The following is a 27305-nucleotide window of genomic DNA, read 5'->3' on the forward strand; positions in this document are numbered from 1 at the left end:
GCACCCTATATTTCACAGCTCATTCTTTTCATTGATGATATGATGTATTTTTTTAACTTTGCTTTCAGTTGCGTAGGTACGGGTTGATTGGCTTATAAGAGATGGAACAGAAACTTCCCAGATGATATTTTCGAAAGGTATCCAACAAAAGTCTTCATTTTCTGGCCAGTAGAATATAAAAGACCCAGAGCGATTCATGAATTGCGCTCTGACGTACAAAAATAATAATTACAAAAATACGAAGAACACAAGAGTTGCACAATTGTAATTTACGCACAATGACACAATTTGTAACAAAATTTAAAACTGTATATTTCCGTACATGTAGAATACCAATAAAAAAAATAATAATTACAGAAATACCAAAAGCACCTTTTTTATATTTTAATCATATCACGTATAGGCTAGGATGACTCCATTTAAAAAGTTTCAAAAGTTTCATAGTTCCAACTTACGAGCAATGACAATTTGTAACAAAACTTAAAAAACTGTATATTTCCATACATGTATAATACCAATAATAATAATAATAATAATAATAATAATAATAATAATAATAATAATAATAATAATAATAATAATAATAATAATAATAATTACAAAAATACCAAAAGCACCCTTTTTATTTTTTAACCATATCATGCATGTGCTAAGATGATTCTTACTGTTCTCAAGAAACTGAACTTAAGGGGGGGAAAGTACCATCTGTTTTCATGGATATGCGTAATGATTTAGGTAATAGATGAAAAAGAAATAATCTCCCATAATGATAAATATGCTTGTTGTTACATACCAGAGCAATCTCTTTATCGTTCAGTTGATAATTTGACATAACTCATTGTAGTTTCATCTGTAATTACAATTTGGAGAAAAATAACAACGTTCAGTTGCTCTTAAAGAAGGGGGGATTATATAGTATTGGGTATTTTGCCCCATATCGCGGCGATGATGTGAGAGTGAGACGAGTAATGCGCATTGCAGTGACAGAAATACATGCACTGTGCTGCAACAGAAATATTGCGGGAAACAGACGAAACAATTTCCTCTTCACCAATCAGCAAATAGTCGTGTGCGCAGTGATACAACATCGAGTTACTCGGTTTGTTTTTGAAGGGCGCAAAAAACTGTGAAAAAAAATTTATTTATTTTATTTATTTTATTTTAGTTCAAGCACAACACAACAGGCTCTAGGCCCAATTATTGTGTTGCCTTTGACAACGAAATACATATTAATACAAAACAATGAGATATACAAATAATTAAAAGAAATACACATAACAAAATAGACAATTTAAAAAAAACACATTCATATTGTCTTTAGCATATGAGCTCCTTATATGCCGTTTTCAAAACATGCCTGTTTAATTGTTCTTTTGTACACACTTTCCGACATGCTAAATATATCAATATTGAAGTCTTTTTCGACTTCATTGTGGAGAGTGCTTATCCTCCATATGGGAGATTTCCGAAGGATATTTGTTCTTGCCTTTCTTTGATAAAACGTAGATGTGTTTCCTATCCTCGTTCTGGTTGATGGGACTTGAAAACAAAGTAACGAACGCAGCTCAATAGAGTCAATTTTATCATGTATTAATTTATATAAAAATATTAGATCATTATATCTTCTTCTTTCGTATAAAGTGGGTAGTTGATAATTTTCCAGTCACTCTCTGTAAGATTCATATTTCGGGTAAAGCCCAGTTTTCCTGTACGTTAGAAGTCTTAGGAATTTTTTCTGTATTCCCTCAATCATATCACAGTATTTTTGCATATTTGGTGTCCACACAACAGTAGCATATTCTAACTTAGACCGAACGTAAGTGAAGTACAATTTCATTAAAGTTAAATCATTACGAAACTCTTTACCTAGCCTCATGATAAAACCAAGGTTTCTATAAGCCTCGCTCGTTACTGTTTCCATATGATGTTTAAAGGTTAAATTTTGATCAAAGAAAATTCCAAGATCTTTGATATACTTGGGAGAGCTTAATTTTGTCCCATCAATCGAATAAGTATAGTCTACATAACTATTCTTACGTGTAAAACGTAGGAAGTTACATTTATTTACATTCATTTTAAATTTATTTTTATTACACCATTCCATAATGTTAGTTAAGTCTTGTTGTACTTTCTCGCAATCATCAATTGAATCTACCTTAATATATATTTTGAGGTCGTCTGCAAATAGAAGACAGTTAGCATGTTTAATCCTAGTCGGCAAATCATTCACTGCTAAGAGAAACAAAAGCGGTCCGAGATTTGAGCCCTGGGGAACTCCTGACAAAGCATTGAACTTTTCAGAAATGCACCCTTTATAAACAACTGATTGCCTACGGTTACTTAAGTAGGAAGATATTAACTGTTTGTACTCTTGAGAAAAGTGGAAAGAGTTTAATTTGGCTAGTAAAATGTCATGATCCACTAGGTCGAAGGCTTTAGAAAAGTCAGTATAGATTACATCCACCTGATTACCTTTATCTATCTCCGTTGAGATGTAGTTAGTAATGATGGCCAGGTTCGTGGATGTTGATCTATCTCGTACAAAGCCGTGTTGGTAGGTCGATAGCACGGGTTTCACATGATTTAGAACACGTTGATAAATAATCTGTTCAAATACCTTTGAAAATGGTGACAATACTGATATGGGTCTAAATTTATCTATATCTCTAGTTCCGTTGGCCTTCGGTATCGGACAGATTATGGTTTCTTTCCACTTTTCTGGAAAAATTCTTGTCTTTACTGAGATATTCGCTATAATATGTATGGGATATTTAAGAATGTCCATACAACCTTTCAGTATATAAGGTGGTATGCCATCTGAACCACAAGACGTTTTTGGCTTCAATTTTCTTATCGCTTCTTCTACTTCTTCCATTTTTATTTCATTGAGTACTAACAGATCTAATGTATCATATACAGGTTTATCAGGAGTGTAATGTATATTATATTTAGCACCGATATCTGAGTATACTGACCGAAAATAATTAGCAAACGCATTAGCAATATCGTTGTTGTTTTTTAATTCCTGACCATTAAAGGTAAGAAACCCAGTTGAAATATGTTTAGTTTTACTTTTAATGTAGTTCCAGAAATAACAAGGGTCCGTGCCTATTTTATTTTCCGTTTCTAATATGAACGTTCTAAGAGCTTGTGATATTTCTAGTTTTATTTCCCTGCGCATTTTGCGAAACTCCTCCCTGTGAAATGAAATATTCCCCTTTCCACTTTTCCACTTTTCATGATGGTATGATTTTGCTTTAAGTTTTTTAATGATACTAGCCGTAAACCAGCACGGATAATTATGGTTAGTGAGTTTCTTAGGAGGAACACTTGCACCTAAAACGTTATGAAGTATTTCGTAAAATTTATCTACTACAACATCAACATCATTTGAAAGCTTAAGACAGTCCCAATTCACATTTGATAAATCATTATACATTTTTAAGAAGTTAGCCCTTCTAAAGTTGTAACCCTGGAAGTTATTTTGGGATTTCATTTTTGGTGGTCGTTTATATGACCATAAGATTACCAGTGCTGGATGATGGCGATCTTCGGACACCAATGACATTTCCGCTCTTTCAACTTCCACTCCTATGTTAGATATTACTAAATCTAATGTACGATTATTTTCGTTTCCAACATTGTTATATGTACTTAGACCAAACAAGCTCATGAAATTATACAAACTTTTACAAGTACCAGTTAAATGCTCAAAAGAAAATGCCACTCCTGTTATTTCTGGAATATTAAAATCTCCAATACACAAAACAGCACTTCCCACAGAAATGTTGCCCTCAATGAATTGAAAAAAGTTTTCGTAAACAGCCATGTTTGAATCCGGTGGTATATAAACAGCACATACAAATACGTTTGATGACCTTATTGCTACCTTTGCTATTACACATTCAAATCCCCTATCATATGAAGCAACATTATAAACAGAGTGCACGTGCAGCCCAGCTACAACAACTCCCCCTCCTTTAGCCCTCCCAGTCAGTTCAAGATTCCTATCTTGGCGAAATACGGTATATCTTGAATCAAAGAATTCCGCGTTGTGTATACCATCACAAAGCCCACTCTCAGTTATTATAATTAAATCGTAATTATTTGCTAATACATTTGTATAGAATTCAAATTGTTTGCTACGTAGTCCATTCGCGTTTTGATAATATACAGAAAATTGTTTATTTTGAGCACTGCTTTTGTTATCAGATTTGCTGGGGGGATTAACAATGCAGCAAACTGAGTCATCCTTCTGTCAAGGTCGCCCCTTTCCCCTTCCCCGAGACACAGTTGATGCTCTTGTTTTTCTTGGAGGATGAGAACTAGAGGGTTGATTGTGGGGGGTAACTGGTTCACTCACCTGTGCTTCGGAATGACATTCCTTTGCCACTGTTGCCATCTCCGGATTCTGATCCTCTTTTGGACTCCACACACTTACTGCGGTATTCACAGACACTTCACTATTATTCAGACGCACTTCACTGTTATTCACACGCACTTCACTCTTCGCAGCCTTTAATTCATTTAGTGTGTAAGGTTTGTTGTCTATATAGAGTTTATCAAACCGAAGCCTAACGTTCTTTCCACGAGATTTCTCCTCCTTTAAAAACATGTTAAGTTCTCTTCGAGTCTCTCGAACGGCTCTTGAAAAGTCTTCCGTTATAACAACAGGAGAACCTTTTGCACGAAATGCATTTTTTAGAATTATTGTTTTGGTCTTATACGAAGAAAGTTTAGCAATGATTGGAGAATTTTGACCTTTCCCTAAACGATGTGCCCTTTCAATATCATGCGAACTAAGTTCGATTCCCAATTGTTCCTTGCAGAATGCTCTCACTAAGTTTTCAGATTCTTCCCACGTTTCATTGAGTTCTCGTCGTATGTTACGGAATATAATGTTGTTTCGTCTCGAGTGATTTTCCAGTTTGTCGATAGTTTCCCTATTTATTGCGATCTCCTGCCTTAGCATTTCATTGTCCTTCCGTAAGTTAGTTACTTCCTCCACTACATTATCCATCTGCTTCTTGAAATCTCCTACCACGTCATACAGTCCCGTAATTTTCTTATCCATTTCTTCTAATTTCTTGAATAAGTCGTCCGTTCGAGAGTAACAAAAAGAAATAAGAGGGTGGGAATCAGAAATTGCTATAGCATAAATACAGTACAACCCCTCAACTAATTGGGGCTGAAGCCTGTTCGGATTTCGGGGGGTTCGGATTACCCAGGAAATAATATTACAGTGAAACTTCTACTAACGGACACCTCTATAAAGCGGACACCTCTCATAACGGACATATTTTGTAATCCCCAAACACTGTAATAGGAAAAACCATGTTGACAAACCTCTCTAAAGCGGACACTCTCTAGTACGGACACGGACAGTCTTTTCTGTCTCTTATAGGTATTTTTACCTCCATATTACGGACACTTTCTCTAGAAACAAGTTGAAAAATACAGAAAAAATACATTTTCAGAAATGCATACATATATCACCAAGGAAACATTGTAATAACATTTTTCCTTGTCAACTGGCTGTTCAGAAACTCAGATGAAGCGTCTTTTTTTAACAACACCTTCATATCCTTTGTTTGCATTCCACTCCCACACAACCTGTTTTAGAATCAAGTGATTGACAGGATAAACACGTCATTTTACTGTTTTGCTGGAATCAAACAGAAGACATGTTTGGTAATTTTTGTTCACGTATTCGCATATTGTCTTAGTGCCTCTATTTGTAGACGGAAGTTGTTGTGAGCTTTCGAAATGCCACGAGAAGCGCTAATGTTAAAATCGAATTGATTGAATTTTCGAAAAATACTGAGGTGTGCGAAGGATAGCTGAAAATTTTTGTATCGGTAAAACTCAAGAACCTGAGATCATATAAAACCTAGACAAGTTAATAAAGTTGTGGTGTGAAAATGACAATGAAAATTGTGTCTCATTGCTTTGAACAAAGTTGGTGTGCAAGTGAATGTTTTTATTGAGTGCGGAATGAAAAAAAAAATCCTGTGTTAGAGTCGATGCTAAAAGCTAAGAATTTAGAGGTAGCAACAGAAATGAATGTTTCAGATTTCAAGGTCTCGAACGAGTGGTTAGAGAAGTTTCGGATTAGACAAAATTTCTTTCAAAGCGATTTGTGGAGAATCCGCAGATATCGACATGCCCACAGTCATAGAACGGTTTGATAAATTACCTTCAATAGTTTGTAATTACATATCACCTTATTTACTAATTTACGTAAGAAAATATCGAAACCTCTCTAAGACGGACACCTCTCTATAGCGGACAATTTTTGATTCCCCACGGCTGTCCGCTTTAGAGAGGTTTCACTGTACGTACTTATTTCGTCACTGAATTGGCGGTAAAACGACTGAGGTTAGACAGGGTGGCCCAGTGGTCGAAAGGGCAGTGACCTTGACTGGCGGGTGTACACACTCATGTCCAAAATGATTGTCACATATCTATAACTGTCTTCTTGTAAGAATATAATTAATTAATGATTATGAATAAGCATTAAGTCTAAAAATGTTAAAACCTTAAAAAAACTAAATTTATGTGATTAAATCTATTTTTTTTTTTCATTCTCCAGCTGTAGTTATTTTTTTCTCCTGAGAACGTGTTCGGATTTGCCGCGTTTTCGAATTTCCGGGGTTCGGATTTGAGGGGTTGTACTGTATATACAGTGCAGATGTTTTTAAAATAATATCGTAACATTTACAAATTATATACCGTAGTATATTTGTTCGTAGTTGAGTTCGTGCACTAACTGCGTTAGTGTAATAATACTCTTTGTTTTGGTGTTCCTCTTTTATAAATTTTGTTTTCTCCATGTTTGTGTGACTCTTTTACCCAAATACGGTATAATGTTTTGAGGCACAGAGTGTCCTATATCTAACAATCAACTTATTTTCTTCATATTACCTAAGATACACTAAATCAACATTTTTTTAACAGATGCAACAGCTCTTCTAAATTTTAAAGCAGGGTAGAAACATTTCCTTTATGTTTAATTTCTTGGATTAAAAATCAAAATATAGGTATTTCTCTAAATAATTTTCTGTTTGCTGTGAACCCAATGATTTGTGATTATAGAATATTGCAAGTATTATTATAATTAGTCTATCAGTCCCACAAAGTCGATAACGAGCAACCGTGACGCAGTGGTAGCGTTACGGCTCCGCATTCGGGATTTCCGGGGTTCGATCCCCGAGGCCGGCCATCGTGACAGAGGTTATTTCACGGTTTCCCTGAGGCAAATGCAGGCAAATGCTGGCACATTCTTTATGGGCAGTGACTTCCTCTTTTCGTTACTTCTTTCTTTTCTTCCTCTGTTCCTTTCCCGGGTTGTGTACTCGCCGAAGGACGTCATCCCTCAGTCACGTGAAGGGCCGATATAGCCAAACTTACTGAAGGGCCCATAAAAATTCAAATCCTATCCCATCCACATAGTTGATGGTCTAGTTACTAGTTGGCGAGCCTTAGCAACAATTTTTCAGTGCACAATTATTATTCACCGAGTTGAAATTTTGGTTCACGTGATATTTTTGGGTTTGGGTTCTTTTATCATTGCTTTACCAGCACAACAGAGAGCAAAGTGAACACAGATTAAATTTCTCGGAAGGAGCAAATTTACGCATTAACGATCGCCTGAACTCCCTAACTACCCAAATCACATACCGTTAACTTAGGCCTTGTAGGAGAGAGTGCTGAAACCTATAAATCAGTCTGACATTGAAATAAAAGAGTTAAATTTGCGTTTTAAATCTTTTGCTGTTTATGTTAGGATGCAAGTAAATTTATATGTTACACATGTGTTCCTTACTTTATGTCTGATCGAGAAAGAATCCGTTTTGACACATGGCTAACATCATCATCAAAGAGAGTTTCAAAAAGTAGGCCTACAAGTCTTCATGCTGTTTATGAAAAAACTTAACCTACAACCAGTGCCAGCATTGGTACAGAAAATTCACAACAAAATGCATCTCAGAATTCTCTACAATGTGCCTCACTTGACGTAGGCCTACAGGATGACAAATTCTCCCAACCAAGGGCGCCGATTTGTCTGTAAATTTGGGGGGGGGGAGCATTCAGATGCGTAAGGTGTATATATGAAGATTTTTAAGACAAATTGCACTCAAATTATGCCAAATATTGTGTACTCATAAATACAATAGAGGGGACCTACATGTGCTTTGGGGGGCCCGGGTCCCCTTGGCCCCCAAGGATCGGCGCCATTGCTCCCAACACTCCCACACAGGATTTGCCTAAAGAACTTGATGAAAGATCTTGTGTAACCGATCACGGGGAAAAGTTTGAAATTCCTGTTTTAGAAAATAAAACTCAGCCGACTAAGGATTTCAATTTTTCACGAACTGCACGCCGCGCGGAATGGTTTCATACTTTCCCTGGTTACATTATGATACAGTCAGAGATTGTTTTATTTTGATTGTATAAGGCATATCATTTGACAGGTAAAATGCCGATGCAAGGAGCTGAATTGACTTTTCTCGCCATAGGATTCAAGAACTGGAAAAAGACCACAGACAGATTCAGAGCACATTAGAAAAGCGAACTCTATTGTCCGAATAATGTCCGTGTGGCCATTTCCAACACAGTTACCCACAGTTAAAAATATGTATATAAAATGGTGAAAATTGTAGTTACAAATAGCCATTGTTTGTAAGTTGTACAATTTTTACTATTTTATGTATGTTTTTAACTATGATTTAAGTGGTTGAAAATTTCTGCACCATACCAAAATCCAGCACAAAACTGACACTGGATTAATAAATCTTTTGATGTAAATCAAGATGCTTCTCGTAGATGGAAGCCCTCACGAAACTGTTTATAGCTGCATTATATTATTATTATTATTATTATTATTATTATTATTATTATTATTATTATTATTATTATTGTCCAGCCAAATCCAATTGTTGTTACATTACGAGCATATAATCGTATTATCTTACCTATGTTACATTCCCGAGTCTATTTTCAAGACAGTAGTTCTAAATCAGTTTGACTCCCCCCAGCTGAAAAATACTTCCGACGCCACTGATCGGCAATGTTCTGAGTTAGCGCGGTACTAATAACGGATTCTTACCTCTATTGAAATAATAACGTCCTTCCACGGAACCTTCCCGAGGCAAACAATACTGCACGGTGCGGCGGTCTCAGCGCTGTCTCCTGGAGTATTCGTCAAATCGGACTTGTCCGCACTGAGAAAAAAAATGTATGTGGCGTACGTAAAATTGTATGTTACATTTGTAAATCCTGTAGTTTTTGGACTTAACGTATAGCAAACGTATAACTGAAAACGTATATTTTATAATAGTTTTTGTATAAGTGTTCCATCTGTACGTATTCTCCGTATGAAACAATATAGGCAGTCAGGATCTCACATACAAATGGACGTATATAACATACCACTGACGAAGGTAACATACATACATGTATGCAATATAAGGAAGACTGTTAGGTATCAGACATCCTGCAACGGCATGATGTAAGATCTAAGGGCAGTGTCTATGTAGCATACGGATAACGTATGCTACGTACTGATTTCTGTAGTAAGCAAGAGGATTCCGTATATTTGTACAATATACTGCTGTACGGAGAACGGAGTTTTCTCACTGCAAGACCTTGGCACATATTGGAGGCGGATTCTAGCGAATTTCGTCTGAAACGTAATAGCACTGAACATTTGACGTATTTAGTTGCACTGGCGTATATACCTGCAGCTACCTTATGCTATAATAAAACAGTGTACGTGAGTTTAAATACTAAACTGTCACTATTTTAAAACTGTTTCATGCACCTTTAAGCCATTTTATTTATTTATTTATTTATTTACTTATTTTTTACTTTAACGTTCAACGATTATGCTCCAAGGCTAAGGGAGACGGCTATGTTGATACTGAACAAAATGGTATTTTGAAGAAAGTGGGAAGAAATGGGAGCACTCTGAGAAAACTCATGTATACGGACTTGTTCATCTTAAAGCTTACTTGGCGCAAACTCGGATCGAAAAAGTAACTCCATTCGCCATATACGTATATCTTACCACTGAGCTACCACGTCGCCAAACCTGATAGTTATTTTCCTTGTAGACTAAACATCAGTGTCCTTTGAATCACAAATACACAATATATATTTTGTACTTTGATATACAAATATTTTTTAAAATCCTATTAATAAGGTAATATTGTTAATTACCTCGCAGTCCTAATTCTTGTCCTATCTGTTGCCAAATTCTTTTAGTGTCTTATTACAGTAATCTGTGTGCGACGTATTATACAGACAGTCTTTAGTCTGTACTAAGTTTATCGGCCTCTCTTTCTTCCCTTTCAGTCACTCAACAGAAAGTTCCAACCACGAAAGTTCCAACAATCTTTGTCGGTATGGACAAAAACACGGAATCTTTCAGGTTTACGTCCGACAGTTATGCAGACTAGGCTAAAGTAGATGGTGAGATAGGAAATGAATGAAATGGTGGAGTGAATAAAGTGAGAGGAAACGGGAGAATCCGAGATAACCCATGCACACACGGATGTTTGTCCACCACAAAGCACACTTGGAACGAGCTGGGATAGAACCAAGGACCCCATGTACCAGAGGTGAACGTTCTACCATTGGGCCATCGAGGCTCCTGGACACAAATATGTACCGGTTTTTGTGGTGCCGCCACACCATTACATGCAGTGACAAAACACAATATTTTTTTGTTTCATGCCATACATGGCTTTCAACCAAGCAGGATGAGAGTTTTGTTAAAATGAGATGTTTTACATTCGCATTTTATAATTACAGAATTTTTTTTTTTTTACTTGCCTGTAACAGTAGTACTAGATCAGAGGCGTCATTTTAGGCTACAAGGGGTGGCAATTACCATTCTCTTGAGTTTGAAGTCGGGGAAAGGCATGGTGGCTCCGTGGTAGAGCCCCAAGGTTCGATTCCCGACTAAATAAGTTTGTAGTGTATTTAATAGTCTCCGTGGGTTTTCTTGGGTATTTCTATTTCCTCCCACATTCTCATTCCACTGACTCGTCCGTCATTATTCACTTGCCTTTATATTTCGTCTCAAGAGCACAATCGTAGGACGTTAAACTTAAAGATTTCATTTTCATTTCTGATGTTTTCATCAATAGTGTACTTCTATATATATCTGCTTTTAATGCTAAAGTTAAAAGCCTTTTAATTCAAGTAGCCCTCTGTCTCACAATGCTGAATCGAAACATCAATGAACCTCTATCGACATTCGAAACGAGAACCTCGTGCTTCGAAAGTACGCATGTTTGCTATGACAGCGCTATAGAGTGTCGTCGATTTCAGAGGGAATCTAAAGCCACGTTCTCACATAATATGAATCTTGTTGCTGTCATAAAAATAAAAAAATAATAAAATCTTGGAACCCGATCTTTCTATTTACTGTTTACACATTACAACTTTCTGAAAGCAAGATAGCACTGCACTCTAGTGGACAAATACTGAACCTCCTCATTAAAAACGTGTATTTTGGCGCGCCTCCTCTCCATGTAGTCCAGGAACTTTAGTCAAAAAATGGGTGTTTCTTCGGAAAAATTAGAAGCCAAGGTTTTTCTTCACAAAAACGTTCATTAGGTCATTCTAAATGACATATCAAAAGTCCCCGACTTTCTGCTGTACGCTTCCCCTTTTTTCGGGGGGTGGAAGTGGGGGAGGAAAACGCAATTTAAAATACAATCAAATTCAGCTTATTTGCATGTTAACCTAAATATTCCGAATAATAAAACAAAATTTATTGGGAACGCTTAGCACATGTGCTCGTAAATGTTTCACAGGAAGTCACAAAGAATATCGGGTCGGGTTTCGGAAATATGACGTCATCAAAATGGCCGACACCAGAATTTGTAGTGTTTTGTGGGAATGGTTATAACTTTCCGCAGAATAGTGGTAAAACCGTCGTTTTTGTTTCATATTGAAGATAATTAATTACCAAATGTACGGAATGAAACGTAGTTCTGCATTGTTAATTTCTTTCGAGATACAATAACAAAAAAACTAGTTTTTGAGTACCTGGTTTTAATGTAAATGCAAATAACTCAGTAATCATAAAATATTTCAAAATATATCTTCAAATAAAGGTTGTAGGGCATTATAAAGCCTTTCCAACGGTATCTGTACCTGCATTTTTGGTAACTAAAACAAACTAAAAGGCAGAGGTCGAACAGCACAATTATGGGACCAGTATTTAGATATGGTGTTAATCCGTAAAGAGTTCATTAGGGCAGAGAGGATGGTGTGACTGGAAGGCATATCTGTCTGCAGTGAAGAGGATGATTCCGTATTTCCACGCCGCAGGACATTTTTTGTACGCTAAAAGTGCCAACTTGTTTGTACAAGACATGGTAAAGTTGGAGTACATAATGGATGGAGAAATCTATAGAAAATTTACTGCAGACTTTTTCACTGTTAAGCGATCAGACAAATTTTTTAGTGGAACTCCAACAGATATGGTAATAGAATAGTCACTCATGAAGTCTTCAAAGATACGAGGAGGCTTTGTGCATGGAAGAAGTACAAAAGAGAATGTTTTAACTAAGTTTGTTGTTGGTTTGTTAAGGGCGAGTAACATTTCTGAAGGACTAGAACACTTTTGTGGGATTTCGTTTGCAAGTGGAGAACAGCACGTAGATGCAAGAGAAGCTCGAATCAAACGGGACCAAGAAGATGTTAGGAAAGTATCAGAGTGGTTCAGTTCCCACAACCCTTTCCCAAATGTACAAGTGATCATGTCTATAGCAACAGGGGTTACAGGTAATGTGGAGAAGATAAACTACTACGATGCACTGAACATTGGAGCAACCATGATGGAAAGAAAAGTTGGTGACAATTTTCATGACATAAAATATTCTCGTACTGATAGGGTTTTTTCTCTTCAAACAGTGAACAGTCACCTTGCGGTACATGATGTTACTGTGCCTGTCGATCCACTGCTGTTGTTTCAACGATTCAGCATAATCAAAAGATCAGATGATGACCTTTGAGCATGTTTAAATTTCGAACTGAATCCTTACCCAATGGCTCTTTCTGATGCAACTGGAATGAGAAAAACGAAGAAATCATCCTTATTCAACATCTTCAACCCCACCAATGTTCATCCTGATCTCGGAAACGCAAACTACGTCGTTGATGGAGGGTTCCTTCTTCATCGAGTGGTGTGGCTTCAAAACGATTCTTTCATGGATATTTGTGATAAATATGTGGCATATGTGGAAAAACACTTCGGTCAAAACACTGTCATCGTATTTGATGGGTATGGTAATCCTCAGAAAAATGTAAAAGGCATGGAGCAACTTCGACGGTGCTCGAAAGCAGCATCAAAAACAATTATATTTGATGGAAACATGGTTGCGACTACGAGCCAAGAAAACTTTCTCGCCAGCGCAAACAGCAGAAGTAGGTTGATTGCTTTGCTCACTGATAAATTCAAGGCTGTCAATATTGATGTCAAACAAGCAGAGAATGATGCTGATGTCTGTATTGTAGAAACCGCACTCACAATATCAAAAATTAATTGTAATTTTACAGTTATTGTTGATGAGGATATTCATTTGTTAGTAATTATGACAGCTCATCTCCACCGAATTTAGAATTTTTTTCTTGAAGCCAGGAAAAGGAAAGACAGAGCAGAAAATTTACTCATCAAGGAGTTTAGAAGGTGTATTCAAAAATCACATTTTATTTCTATATGCTTTTTTAGGCTGTGATGAAACATCTGCCATTTTTCAGAAGGGGAAATCAGCTTGTTTGAAATTATTACAAAAACGTCCAGATTTAAAGCATGTCGTAGAAATTTTTAATCGAAGTAATGTTTCCCATCCGGAAATAACTGAAAATGGCATTCACTTTTTTTTGGGGGGGGGGATTATACGGTGCATCTGCAAATGACATTTCACTAAATGATTAGCGTTACCACTATTTCACCAAATCCGTGAAGAGAAATAAGTCTGTCGATTTAAAAGCCATACCACCGACTTCAGCTGCAGCACAACATTTGTTTCGGGTTTATTACCACGTACAAACTTGGCTTGGAAGCCAACTAAATCCTGAGGAGTGGAGTTGGGTTATGAAAGACAATTTGTTAGTACCAATTCGATCAACGCAGCCACTTGCTCCACCGTCCCTTTAAAATGATTTTCTGTTCATGATTTAAAGGATGCGGCAATGTGTGTGGATGTCGAAAGCTGGGTCTGTTCTGTTCTCTTGCTTGTGCAAATTGTCACGGACAGTCCTGTTTGAATGTCACTCCACCGGAAGGAATATCTGAACGTGAAATATTCATGGACGCCGAAGAAATAGAGGCCGAATACTTATCGAGTTCCTTTGCTGATTGATAAATAATAATTGTAATTATAGCATGTCCCAAACCAGGTGGATATGCTATATTTACCATTATTATTTACCAATCAGCAAAGGAACTCAATAAGTAAACCATTTCAGGTAAGTTGAATAGTTTACATTTATTATTCATTATTACTCTGAATTTTACATTTCTCATTCTATAAACGATAAGAATCTATCGCCGAACGTTGTAAATCTTAATTTTTGTATCTGTGTCTGGGATGTATGTGACTTACGGATTCTAATGCGATATTGAATCTTATATCCATTTTTTTTCATTTTTTTAAAAAGTAGGCTTATATTGTCTTTACAAGAGTCGGTCTATTAAATAAAACAACATACCTTCCTTACATTTCAAAATACAAAATAATAATAATAATAATAATAATAATAATAATAATAATAATAAATAAATAAATAAAATGCAGGTACAGATACCGTTGCAAAGGTTTTATAATGCCCTACAACCTTTATTTGAAGATATATTTTGAAATATTTTATGATTACTGAGTTATTTGCATTTACATTAAAACCAGGTACTCAAAAACTAGTTTTTTTGTTATTGTATCTCGAAAGAAATTAACAATGCAGAACTACGTTTCATTCCGTACATTTGGTAATTAATTATCTTCAATATGAAACAAAAACGACGGTTTTACCACTATTCTGCGGAAAGTTATAACCATTCCCACAAAACACTACAAATTCTGGTGTCGGCCATTTTGATGACGTCATATTTCCGAAACCCGACCCGATATTCTTTGTGACTTCCTGTGAAACATTTACGAGCACATGTGCTAAGCGTTCCCAATAAATTTTGTTTTATTATTCGGAATATTTAGGTTAACATGCAAATAAGCTGAATTTGATTGTATTTTAAATTGCGTTTTCCTCCCCCACTTCCACCCCCCGAAAAAAGGGGAAGCGTACAGCAGAAAGTCGGGGACTTTTGATATGTCATTTAGAATGACCTAATGAACGTTTTTGTGAAGAAAAACCTTGGCTTCTAATTTTTCCGAAGAAAAATGCTAAAGTTCCTGGACTAATGTCCAAAAGAATCCGTCGTTTCGGAAGCGGCAAAACTGGTTTTTCCTTTATGTCAGCAGGAGGGTGTTAGGGATTGCCAACTGACCGGTTTTTGACCGGCCAGGCCGGAATATTGCTGTTATTTTGGTTATAGCCGGTGACCAGTAAAAGCTTCTTGCCAACCCCTTCACGACCGGTTTTTTCAAATTTGTATATAGTTCGAAGCAATTTCATCTAATTCGAAGTATAGATTTAAAAAGCAACTTTCATTCTGTAAATCCAAAACTATTACCTTTCACCATCTATCAACGATTAATATATTTTGTTCATCTGCTTAGATAATTTTAAAGAGATGACAGGGACTGTATCACGGAAAGTTTAAAATTTACTTGTAAAGAATCACATTTATTGAGAGTGAAAAAGGACTTCTTAAAGCAATTTCCTAAATTGAAAGAATAAATTTAATTTTCCAAATCCGGAACTATCAGGTAATGAATAATATACTTTTGTTTATTTGTTTCGATAATTTTAAAGAAGTGACATTGACTTGTAAATACAATAAAATGATCAATGCCGATTTCAGTTTCTCATTTATAGCCTAGCACAATGTATCTATTAAGCTTATTAGTGAATATGCTAAGGATATGCAAAATCCAGGTGCTAATGCACTTTTGTTCACGATAGTACATTTCCTTCCCATGGATGAGTGCAGAGATACTTCACACTTAGACCTATACTATAGGAAATTTTGAGGCGGTGCCGGTTTTTTTTTTTTTTTTTTTTCAGAGTTGGCAGCCCTAGAGGGTGATAGCAAGCAAGACGACCCAGAAAGTTGCACATGGTCTGACTCCTTGCAAAAAGAAAAAAATGTATGTCTCTTTGGAGACTATATTTACATATAGTAGGGTTGCAAGTTTTATATATATATATATATATATATATATATATATATATATATATATATATATATATATATATATATATATATATATATATATATATATATATATATATATATATGACAGCCAGAAAATTCATATAATGCGACAACATACCTTCAGGCTTTAGGAGGGTTGACTATATTTATCACCTATATATATATCTTCAAAAATTTTGAGGGAAATTATCCAATTTTGGGCGGAAATTCCCTCCCAGCACTCCTGGAAGAAACACTGGTTGTAAAATAAGTTAATATTTCTTTCCATATATATATACATGTATATATATATGTATAAACCCAACGAAAAGTGGAGGATCTAGAAGGTAAAAACTGGGGGGGGCAGCCAGACCCCGAAGTATGAAAGGTATATCATAAATTTACTATGCCGGCATTCCTGGAAGAAACACTGGTTGTAAAATAAGTTAATATTTCTTTCCATATATATATACATGTATATATATGTATAAACCAAAGAAAAGTGGAGGATCTAGAAGGTAAAAACTGGGGGGGGGGAAGCCAGACCCCGAAGTATGAAAGGTATATCATAAATTTACTATGAACTTCCAAAAATATATAAATAATAAGTGAAATTATTTTTGTCATTCAAAAACTGTGGGAGGGGACTCGGGCTATATCCGTCACTGCCAATGAATAAATCATTACACACTTTTTTTTTATTTGATCAAACAGTTATATACTACTTCCAGGGTTGGCTGGTTTAAATTAAGGTGGTTTAAACCATGGTTTAAACCAAGGTTTAAACCAGCTGGTTTTTTAAAAAAAACAACTGGTTTAAACCAAAAAACAAAAAAATGTTCGTAAAAGTGTAAATGTTTGTAAAATCTTGATGAACACACATTTGTGGGTTATCACGTTTCACTCCCGCATATTATTCGTATTATATTCAGACCTAAATTCCCCAATCATTACTCAAAAAGATTATACTACAAAAGCAACTTTTTTTTTTACAAGTTTATAAATGTTTATTTTTTTTATTTTTATTTTTTTTTTTTTGTAGTTGTTATTATTGTTATGTAATTGCAATCGAAGAAAAATTCTAAATATTGTTTCGTTTCAATGTTTACTATTGATAAAATACATCGAAAATGCCGTACTTTTTGTGTGTGTGGGGGGGGTGTCATACAGACCCCACGAGAGGCATTTAGTGAAATAAGTATCTTTGGTATCTATTTATGTATAAATGAGTTTGAGCCAAAGTGGACTTAAATAATTCGTATCTTTATTCACTTTTCTTATTGATATGCACATTAAGTCGGTGTATTTCTTTAATTTGGACCAATAAAAGTTGTTGTTAACTAACTTGAACTAAATTAGTTCTTCTGTACTCCGTAGTACTTTGAAATTTTTCATATGTAATTCTGTGTAATGGTTTCACTTGTGCAACTGTTTATCTTTTTGTCCTTCTGAAATGACTCTTGACAGTTATATTAAGAAGCATGTAAAGATCAGTACAACGTATTTTTTTTTTTTTTTTTTAATCAGGATTCCTTCGTGAGTGAGTCGGCAGACGTATCGCATTTGTGGCCAATTAGTCCTGGTTCTGAGTTCAAATGGAGGACAATTTCTCTCGGATGTAACTCGAGAAGCGGTTTTTATTCCGCTTTAAGCTTATGTGACCCCTTCCAGCATAACCCGGTTGTTGCATAATAACATCAAGGCGAAACAAACTTATTTCTGTCCATATATGATATGAATATATAGAGCAAATCATTTAAACCATAAAAACCTGGTTTAAACCAAAAAAAACCTGGTTTAAACCCAAAAAACCGGCTTTTTTGGTTTTTTTAAATAAAAACCATGGTTTTTGCCAACCCTGATTACTTCTTTGCTTCCAAAACTGAAAATCGGAATTTTTAATACATCAAACAGTTTCTTCCGATTTATTATTTTATTTTATGATTCTGTTTAACAGAAATAGCCTATTTGTCTTAAATATGCAGATACTATATAGTTCTTTTCTGATTAGAATTACGGAACAGTTGTTAGTTCATGAGAAGTTAGTCCAGTTAAATTAAAGAAAATCACATTTATTATCCAGTAAAAGTCCATTATTAATCGTACCACGGTCGAATATGTATTTTTTTCTTTAAAAATTCATCTGATTGTGTATGGTAATTGTCAAATCTGGCAACATTGATTTTCTTCCTTCCTAGCACGTCCTCACTCACTAGTGTGACGTAATATTTTGTTCTACACAATGGTGACCTCTAAGCGGATGAAGCGCAAACATGAAATAAAAGGAAGGATCGGGAAGGCGAAAGAAGCCTTTAGAACAGAGGTTCTCAACCTAAATCCTATCACGACCCCCATTTTCTCACATCCTCTTGCCGGCAACCCCCTTATAATTCCAAGTTTGTATTAAGCTTGTGTGGGATTTTTAATAAACCTATTGCGGAAATCTCACGATATCTATCTATCTATTTCTATAATAGTAAAATCCATTATTTGTATATAGTGGATACAATAACTTCCCCAAAAGCGAATGGATTAAAAAAAAAAAAAAGAAAAATTGGTCAGTCCATTCATATTACAAATAACGAATCCGATTCGTCATACTGTTTCAAAATGGAGGCAGTTTCAAAACTTTAAAACTTCGTAACTCCCTTAATTTTGAGTCATATGATTAAAAAATACAGTGATTTCTAATTTTTGTTCCTAAAAAAAACTTGGACAGTTCTTGAAAAAGTTATTGAATATTTTAACTTTCGAGATGCCGCCACTTAGATTAACCTCATGTTGTTGTGAATTTAGTACATTGTTGTACTGTGTTGTGTTCAGTATCACTAAGAAGTGTTAAGAGTAACTTGTATACATTTGAAATTTAGGAAAGAAAGAAAAAAAACAGACCAAAAATATACCTTCATTGTAGCCAGCTTACTGGAAAAATGACTATTCGCTCACAGACACTATGTGCACAATGACTGTGTGCACAATTCTGCAAAGAACAACAAAGGGTCCTAAACAAAAGAAATCCCTTTTATTGCCTACACAAAGAAATGGTCCATTGTTGATTTATCAACAAACGCAACACAGCTACTGCGAATTAGTTTTCAATTTTAATTGTATTTCAATATGCAGGTTATGTTGGATTTGTATTTTTCTGGTATTTCAATATGTAGTTCTCATTAGTTTCATATCGTACCTCTTTCATTTAAATTGATTTTTAAACAACTCTGCACCTGTTGAAAATGTTTAGTAGAACTATTTTTTGTTGTTCTTAACAGTATGTGTAAAAATAAAAATATGCCTATCAGAACAAAATTCAAAATAATATTTTAAAATATTTTTCTGTATTATATTATAATTATATTTATATTTATAAAAATTTCAGGGACAAGCTTGGCTTAGCAACAGAGGTTGTGTTCCACAGCTTCCAACGTCGACAGTTTGAGAGTTTAAATTAACCAAGTTCCCCCTGTGTAGGGCGTATGCTGCCAATACCTAACATGGTAAGTAATCTTGTGATCTTGTGCATACAGAACAGCTAAAGAACCGAAGCAAATAGTTTCCATTCATGACAGGAGCTCATGTGCTTCCGATCCCACGTTAAGCTGTAGTTTCAAGTTTCATATGGTCTCGCTGCTGAAAGGGATACTTATACCCAAAACCAAATCAAATCAATTCAAACATTTACTGAGCAAGGGCGCCCATATTGTGGTTTCCAAGGGGGGGGGGGGGGAGTATACGCAATATTTCAAATATAGGTTCAAATTTTGCTGTAACTAATGTAAAAATTCAATTCGGTTTTCGATATTCCGAAGTACGATTTCCTCTGGGGGGGCAAGCGCCCCACCTTGCCCCCCTGATGGGCGCCCTTGTGTACGAGCTATACACAAAAATAAAGCATGTGTTAAAAGAATATAAAATTGAAGGCTCGCCACCCCCCTTCCTTTTTGATGAACTGCGTACGCTACTGGTGCCACAGATTATAAAATTGAAAATGTGTATCATGCATATTGCTTACCTGTGAAAACTAAATATTATGCCAATAGTGCAACAAGTGCACGGTTCAAGGCCAGGAACGACACTCTCACTGAAATAGGATAATTTCCTTATCCTATAGGATATTAACCGCTTGTCACTGCTTTCACATTCAACACTTTGAAATTAGTTTTCGCACATTTCAAATAGCACGTTTGTATTTTGATGCTGCATAAATAAATAACTAACCACAGACAACAGAGTGCAAGACAAGGATTCAACGGAAGTGCGCATTTGCAGTGCAGTTGCTCGCCGCAGGGTTGCCAATTATTGAGAACTTGAAAAACGTATGCGGACTACATAATTTACTTGATTTTCGCTTTCAGACAAACATCACTAATATAAGGACAACAAAGTTTATGTCACCTATAGGGCTATGTCCAGCCCTTAGTTTTGGTGTAGTGATTATGAAAAGAATGTGGGGAAAATACGAAACTATGAAGGACAAGAGAACCAAAAAAAAAAAAAAACGATGATTCAATCTGAAATCCGTATGAAAAGGTGTCAAACCACTAACCCTTCACATCACAAGCAGACTTTCTCACTGAAAATTCTGTCCGGAGAACGGCGCAAAAACAAATAGTGAGGGAGCTGCACTGTGATGTATCTACTAAAGGACATGCCGTGCAAGAATGCCCACTGCCCCAAGGGCTTGGGCGCAACCCGACACGATTTTGCCATTCTTTCTCCTTAAATGTATAATTCTCGCCCAAAATCTTTCTATCCCCAAATTAACCATTCTACCAATGACGGATCTAGCCCAGAGACGGGGAACTTAAGCCCCCAAATATTTTGAGTGACAAAAATAATTGAAGCTATATTTTTTATATATTTTTGAAAGTTTATGGTAAACTCATCATATACACATCGTAGTCTGGGTTCTGGCTCCCCCCCCCCTCCCCAGTTTCTACCTTCTACATTCGCCACTGCATTCTCCAGTTTGATTGTACCATTCTTAAATGAAAAACTGTCCCGCCAAATATTCCTATGGGCAGAATCCATTCGCCTGGTTTCCTCCACAACAGTGACACGCAATTTAACTCATTTTTACTACGGATGGAGGAACGTAAGCGAGCCCCGTGAAGAGGCTTCCCAAGTATATCCCTGAAAGAAACCACTTGAGCCACAGCGCCCTCTTTCATTTTTTTTTTTTTTTTCCTTACTTGTAGGATATTTGCCATTTTATCCAGTGGAACTGAAGTTTGGAGGAGACTTGGAGCATTTACCATTCACTACTTACTATCTGGAGATCAAAACACATCTACATGTTTTCCTTACTCGTTTTGCGTACTCATCGTTTTCCTTATTACCAAATTTACATTAAATATGCACGGTAGAAGTCCTCCGCCCCATTCGGAATATCATAGCTTAGCTTAGTTAGTCCTGAGCCTGTTCCACACTTTCATGGCCTCTGCGAGTGGATTTCTAGAAACAAAACACATTAAAAGCGATATATAATGCAATCGTTAAATCGAAATTAGAGTATGCTGCCGAAACCTGGAATCCTGCAAGCAAAACACATAACCGCAAAATAGAAATGATTCAATCAAAATTGGCAAGGTAGGCCTACTTAGTTTTCAAGGAAACAGGCATACATCCTAAATTTGAAACATATCAATGTTTAATTAAACAACTGAACATTGTATTCCTTCACAACAGAAGAAACTTCAGTTACTTTGCCTTTTATACAAACCTTTAACACAATCAAATTGAACTTCTGAAATTTTAAAGTTCCTCACGTCAGATCAAGTCCATTGTCCAATTATGCTGAGTTATTTCACTGTAGAACATTGAAAATCAATATAATGAAATGGCAACCTATTTGGAGCATACGTAACATCTACAACAAACTTTGTGTGCTTGATCCAAATATTGATATATTCAGAATGTCCTTCAAATGATTTTTTTTTTTAAAAAAAAGAAAGAAAAACAGTAAATTCTTTAAGTAAGAGAATCCATGAATAACCAGTCACTAAAATTATCACTTGTAAATTTATTTGTTTCTTGTGAACACTGTAAACGGGTATCTTAGTACTGTAGTATTCGTCTCTCGATAAATCTAATATAAATAAAATAAAGAGTTTGTTTGTGTCTGTCTGTCTGTGTGTGTGCAGCTTGGGGACCAAACGAGTGGATCGAGAGTTTCCAAATTTTGGTGACGGATACCTTGGTCCAGGCCCCAGACCAAAACGAAGCTATTTTTTCAAAATTCGAATCAGGGGGTTCTCCACGGGCATTTACCCGTATATGTAAAAGTAGTAGAAAATGACCGATATTTTTTCCTTTCGTTGTTCAATTTGTTTACATAGATATTTTATCTGACACATGCGAAGGATGGGTATTTCAGCTAGTAAATAAATAAAGAAGCTGATGTAATTAGCTTCACACTTATCACTGCGTCAATGTTTCACCATATTTGGTCAGATATATATAGGCAGAACATTAGGCCTAAGACAGGAGGAGCTGAGATCATTTTTTTTAAAAGGGGTGAAGACTTCTGTTCACCTTATATTCATACATATTGCACTAATAAACAACTGACAATTTCAGGGGGATGATTTCAGGTGGGATAAGCCCCCACGAACACACACACTACCTACTAACCCTAATATTACATTGACTCAGAGTAGGTGACTGGTTGAACATCTGAGTTGCATGAAACATTTGTTGACTCCAAGTTGGCAAATGAATTGATTGGCTAATCCTCGGCAAAGCAGTCCACATCAACACAGGGCCGATGCTGGCAGTTGGATAGCCTACCTTTTCCCAACGTTGGTTCTAGTATATATTCTAAGATGAGTTAAATTCTGAGCCTCATTCCGATGAGAGAAGAATCCATCGTTAACTGAATCTACTCAATCCAAGAGGCAATTAAATGTGGTACCGACTACGCCAAATGCAGGGTGTCTCAAAAGTCCCCTGACATAGGGCAACTCTGTTATCATCAGAGTTACAACAAAATGTAAGAGAAAAAACATCTCTAAATGTGGTTTTCAATCTAAAGTGAAGAATTTTTTTTAAAAAAAATGCGATCAACGTTAAATGACAATGCAACGTTGCCATTTACCTGGACCTACAGAATAAGTGAATGAAGTTACTGTCTTTTACGTGAACATGTCGATGGCCATCCCCCATTTCAAACATTAACTCCATTCACTTACGTTGTGGGTCCAGGTAAATGGCAACGTTGCATTTCCATTTAACATTGGGCGCATAAAGAGTGTACAGTCCAAACGGCTAGTCCGATTTAAAAAAAAAAAAAAAAAAAAAAAACTTCACTTTTGATTGAAAACATCATATTTGGAGACGATTTTTCCTGTTACATTTTGTTGTAACTCTGATAATAACAGAGTTACCCTATGTCAAAGGACTTTTGAGGCAACCTGTATATAATAAGTAAATGTATGAAGTAAATGTAAAATAAAATATAATATTCAAATTGTAGGCAAGAAAATGAATAAAATGAAATAACTATTTTGTCTATTTATTCAGAAGAATATGATTAAAATTTTTCAGTTGGAAATGAAAAAAATATATATATTCCTAGATTCTCCTTTAGATCTAAGACAGTGGCGGATATAGCCCGGGGTCGTGTCGTGGAGCCTAGACCCCCTCAGTTTTTCAGTGACCAAAAAAAACTAATTTAAGCTTATTTATACATGTTTGAAAGTTTATAGTAAGCAATGCATTTTATTGTTTATTGGAAATTTTTTAAAACATTAGATGTAGTTTCAGTTGCAGTTCTTCTGTTATGCAATGTGCATAACAATACTTGAGATCCTCAATGTCAACGCCCAACCTAATCATGACACCCATCGAAAGAGACGTAAGTTGGAAACTTCTGCACAACCTATAAAAAAAAATTGTAAATTGATGTGCAAACACACGCAATCGACGAATTTAGTTCTTGAATGGACCACAATTATGTGTTGTGTCACTGTGTGCTGGTGGTAAAATATAAGAAAATGAAGGCAAAAAGCAAAAAGATGTTATCTTTCTCTTATTTTACACCAGAAGCAGTTAAAGTAAGTGTTAGAGTTTCTTGCTATTCCTTTGAAAGAAGTGTGTAAACGGATTTCAAATTAAAATCATTCGCGTAAACTCATGATACATCTATTATGGTCTGGGATCTGGCTATGCCCTCCTCGTTTGTACCTTATAGGTCCGCCACTGATCGAGGATCAAATCGTTTAGCACTTCACGGAGAGAACTAATCAGTTAGTGCGTAATGTCCCTATATTTCTGTGGGTGCAACCCAAAACTGGCTAAGCTAACTAGCTTTTGATACGAGAGACCGAAGTTCGACTCCCTGTGTGAGCTTATGACTCAAGAGTCAGGTTAAGCTGTAAGACCACGTCTTATATAGCCTATAGACCTTTAGCTGAAAGGGACGTCGAACTTCAAATTAATCCACCTAATCTTATCAACAAACAAATAATGAAATGAAATCTTTAAGTTTAACGTCCCACGGTTATGCCGGTTAAGCTAAAGGAGACGGTGATAATGAAAAATGAGCCAAATGGTAGAATGAAGAAAGTGGGAGGAAGAGGGAGAACCCAGAGAAAACCCACGAGCACGGTGTTTGTTCACCATAAAGTCCACACGGCGCGAGCTGGGATCGAACCAGGGGCCCCAAGCACCGGAGGTGAACGCTCTACCACTGAGCCACCGCCCCCCCCTTATGAACGAACAAATATGCCTGTGATTGGCACGGTGACTCAGTTGTAGAGCACTTATCTCTGGTGCCTGGGGTCTCTGCTTCGATCCCGGCCAAATAAGTTTGTAGTGAACAACATCGTGTCGGGATACTCCCGTTTCCTCGCACATTCTCATTCTGCTTATTCTTCCAGTCATTCAGTCATCCGTCTCCCTTAGCCTATAAAGCCTTTCGAACGAAAGGGCATAATCGTACACACGTTAAACTGAAAGAAAGAGATATATCTGCGCACACTTTTATCGTGCTATATCTCCTGTATTATATCCATCTCTCCCCTTTCCCCATAGTACATGATGAGCACCAGGGCTGGTGCTAGGGAATTTTCCGCCCTGTGCAATGGCATTATTTGCCGTCTCTATTTTTTTTTTTCAGAAAGAACAAATCTTAAAAGCCACAATTTTAAGTGCTACCCCATCATGAATAACGAAGGGGAGAGAAAGGAAACTCGCACTCAGAAAGGCATAAACACTACAAATACAATCTCTTTCTGTCTGTTTTTCTTTCTTTAAATAATAATCTATTATGTTACTAAAAGATAAAGCAAACACACCTGCACCGGAAAGATAGAATTAAGCATATGTTTAATCTCGATATATCGATTGCAATTCCAGTGCAACTAGCTCTTTTATCTTTATTTCTTTATTTTCCTTCTATATATGTTTTTTTCTTTAAAAAACTTGTTTCCACCTTCAATGATAAGGAACTTGTTTGTGTCAAATACAAGACTAATTTTCGCATCACAACTATGATAACTAACTAAATGGAACAGATGTTCGCTATTGTTCGAGAATTAAGTTCTTACATTTGAATACTCAAGCAATTGGTGCTGTGATTTCTTTGAGCATTTGCCTTAGCACTATCCATGTGACTTTAAACTAGTGCGACCTGAACATAATTTATGAATGTAATACTGAAATAGAAGGCCAGTTTAGTAAATTTAACTACCATCATCATGAAGTCTGTTTCCAACAAGAAATATTTATTTTAAATAATATCGTTATGACAGATTTTTGGCGCTTCTCGAAACTTGCCGCGCCATGCAAATGCACGTGTTACACATACGGTAGAGCCGGCCTTGCTGTGTGCCAGGGGCGGATCCAGGACCAACTTCTGGGGGGGAAGAAAGTGTCATACTGCTACTTAGAACTACTTTTAAGAGCCTCAAACTCTGGAATGGGTTTTATTTATATATAAAAATAATAACGTTCCCCTTCTGGGGAGGGGCGATTGTCCCCCGCGGATCCGTCACTGGTGTGTGCCCCTAAATATTCTTTCTTTGTCTGCTTTAATATGATCTGTGATACTCATTACCCTTAATTATGCCTTGATTAATAATAAAACTGTTATCGGATTGTTGATAGAATCTAGGCTATATGAGAAATGGACCTACAGTTTAACGTAGAATCCGAATAACTGCAATACTCATAAATTTCAATGATTTCGCACCGAGAATCGAAGCTGGTAGGTATCCCATGCACGAAAGCCAGGCACGCTAACCACTACGTCAAAATGAAAAGGTGTTATTAAATAAATTTACGTTTTAATTGTTACTTGCTTAAATGTTGCACTTATTTTCTCTTCATATCGAATTTGAATAATACTAGGGATGCGCACGAGTCGAGTCAAGACAGAATTTTCCTGAGAAAATTCGAGTCGAGACACAGCTCTTCCAATAGAAAAATATACGTTTTTCGAGTCGAGACATCACTTGTACAGCACTTTTCGAGACGAGACAGCCTCAAATCTTGTCTCGTGCGTATCCCTAAAGGATACATGTCATGGCTCCACTTACATCTGTGATAACTGTCTTTGCTGCCAAGGATGGATTTTTTTTTTTTTTTTTTTTTTTTAGGAGCGCATCTTCTTCATTAAACATCTATGTATGCATTTATTTCTATATTTTATGTCTGAGCGAGAAATATACTGTATTTTCAGAAGCGTTATTACTTGAATTGGTTCAATTGATTGTAGAATATTGTTACTGAAATGTTGCCCGAGTTGGAAACGTTGCTTCCAAATCGGAATCACGTGCTTAGTATGTTTTGACTCGCAGGAATGGAAAGTTCCTCTTTTCTTCTCTCTGTGAGCATGAACAGTCGGGACTTTCCCGACATCAGCTGCTACGCACACGTCATAGCGTGGGTTTAATGACTGCACTGTCGCCTGACACGCCCACACGTACTACTGTGTATTTCAGATGTAAAGCATCACGGGCAATAGCCAATGGTGCGC

At 36.2% G+C, this 27305-nt stretch overlaps 1 protein-coding gene across 1 annotated transcript in view; it reads right to left on the minus strand.

Annotated features, from left to right (window-relative positions):
• Positions 1 to 20589, minus strand: part of LOC145663152 (uncharacterized) — a 65230-nt gene extending 44641 nt beyond the window's left edge. The window contains exon 1 of the mRNA XM_081729475.1: positions 20340 to 20589. The gene's annotated coding sequence lies outside the window, so the exon portion shown is untranslated. The remainder of the gene's footprint in view (positions 1 to 20339) is intronic.
• Positions 20590 to 27305: the final 6716 nt, after the last annotated feature.

The sequence above is a fragment of the Thermobia domestica genome, chromosome 10, assembly GCF_964235325.1.
Source record: "Thermobia domestica chromosome 10, izTheDome1.hap1.1, whole genome shotgun sequence".
In the NCBI taxonomy this organism is placed as follows: domain Eukaryota; kingdom Metazoa; phylum Arthropoda; class Insecta; order Zygentoma; family Lepismatidae; genus Thermobia; species Thermobia domestica.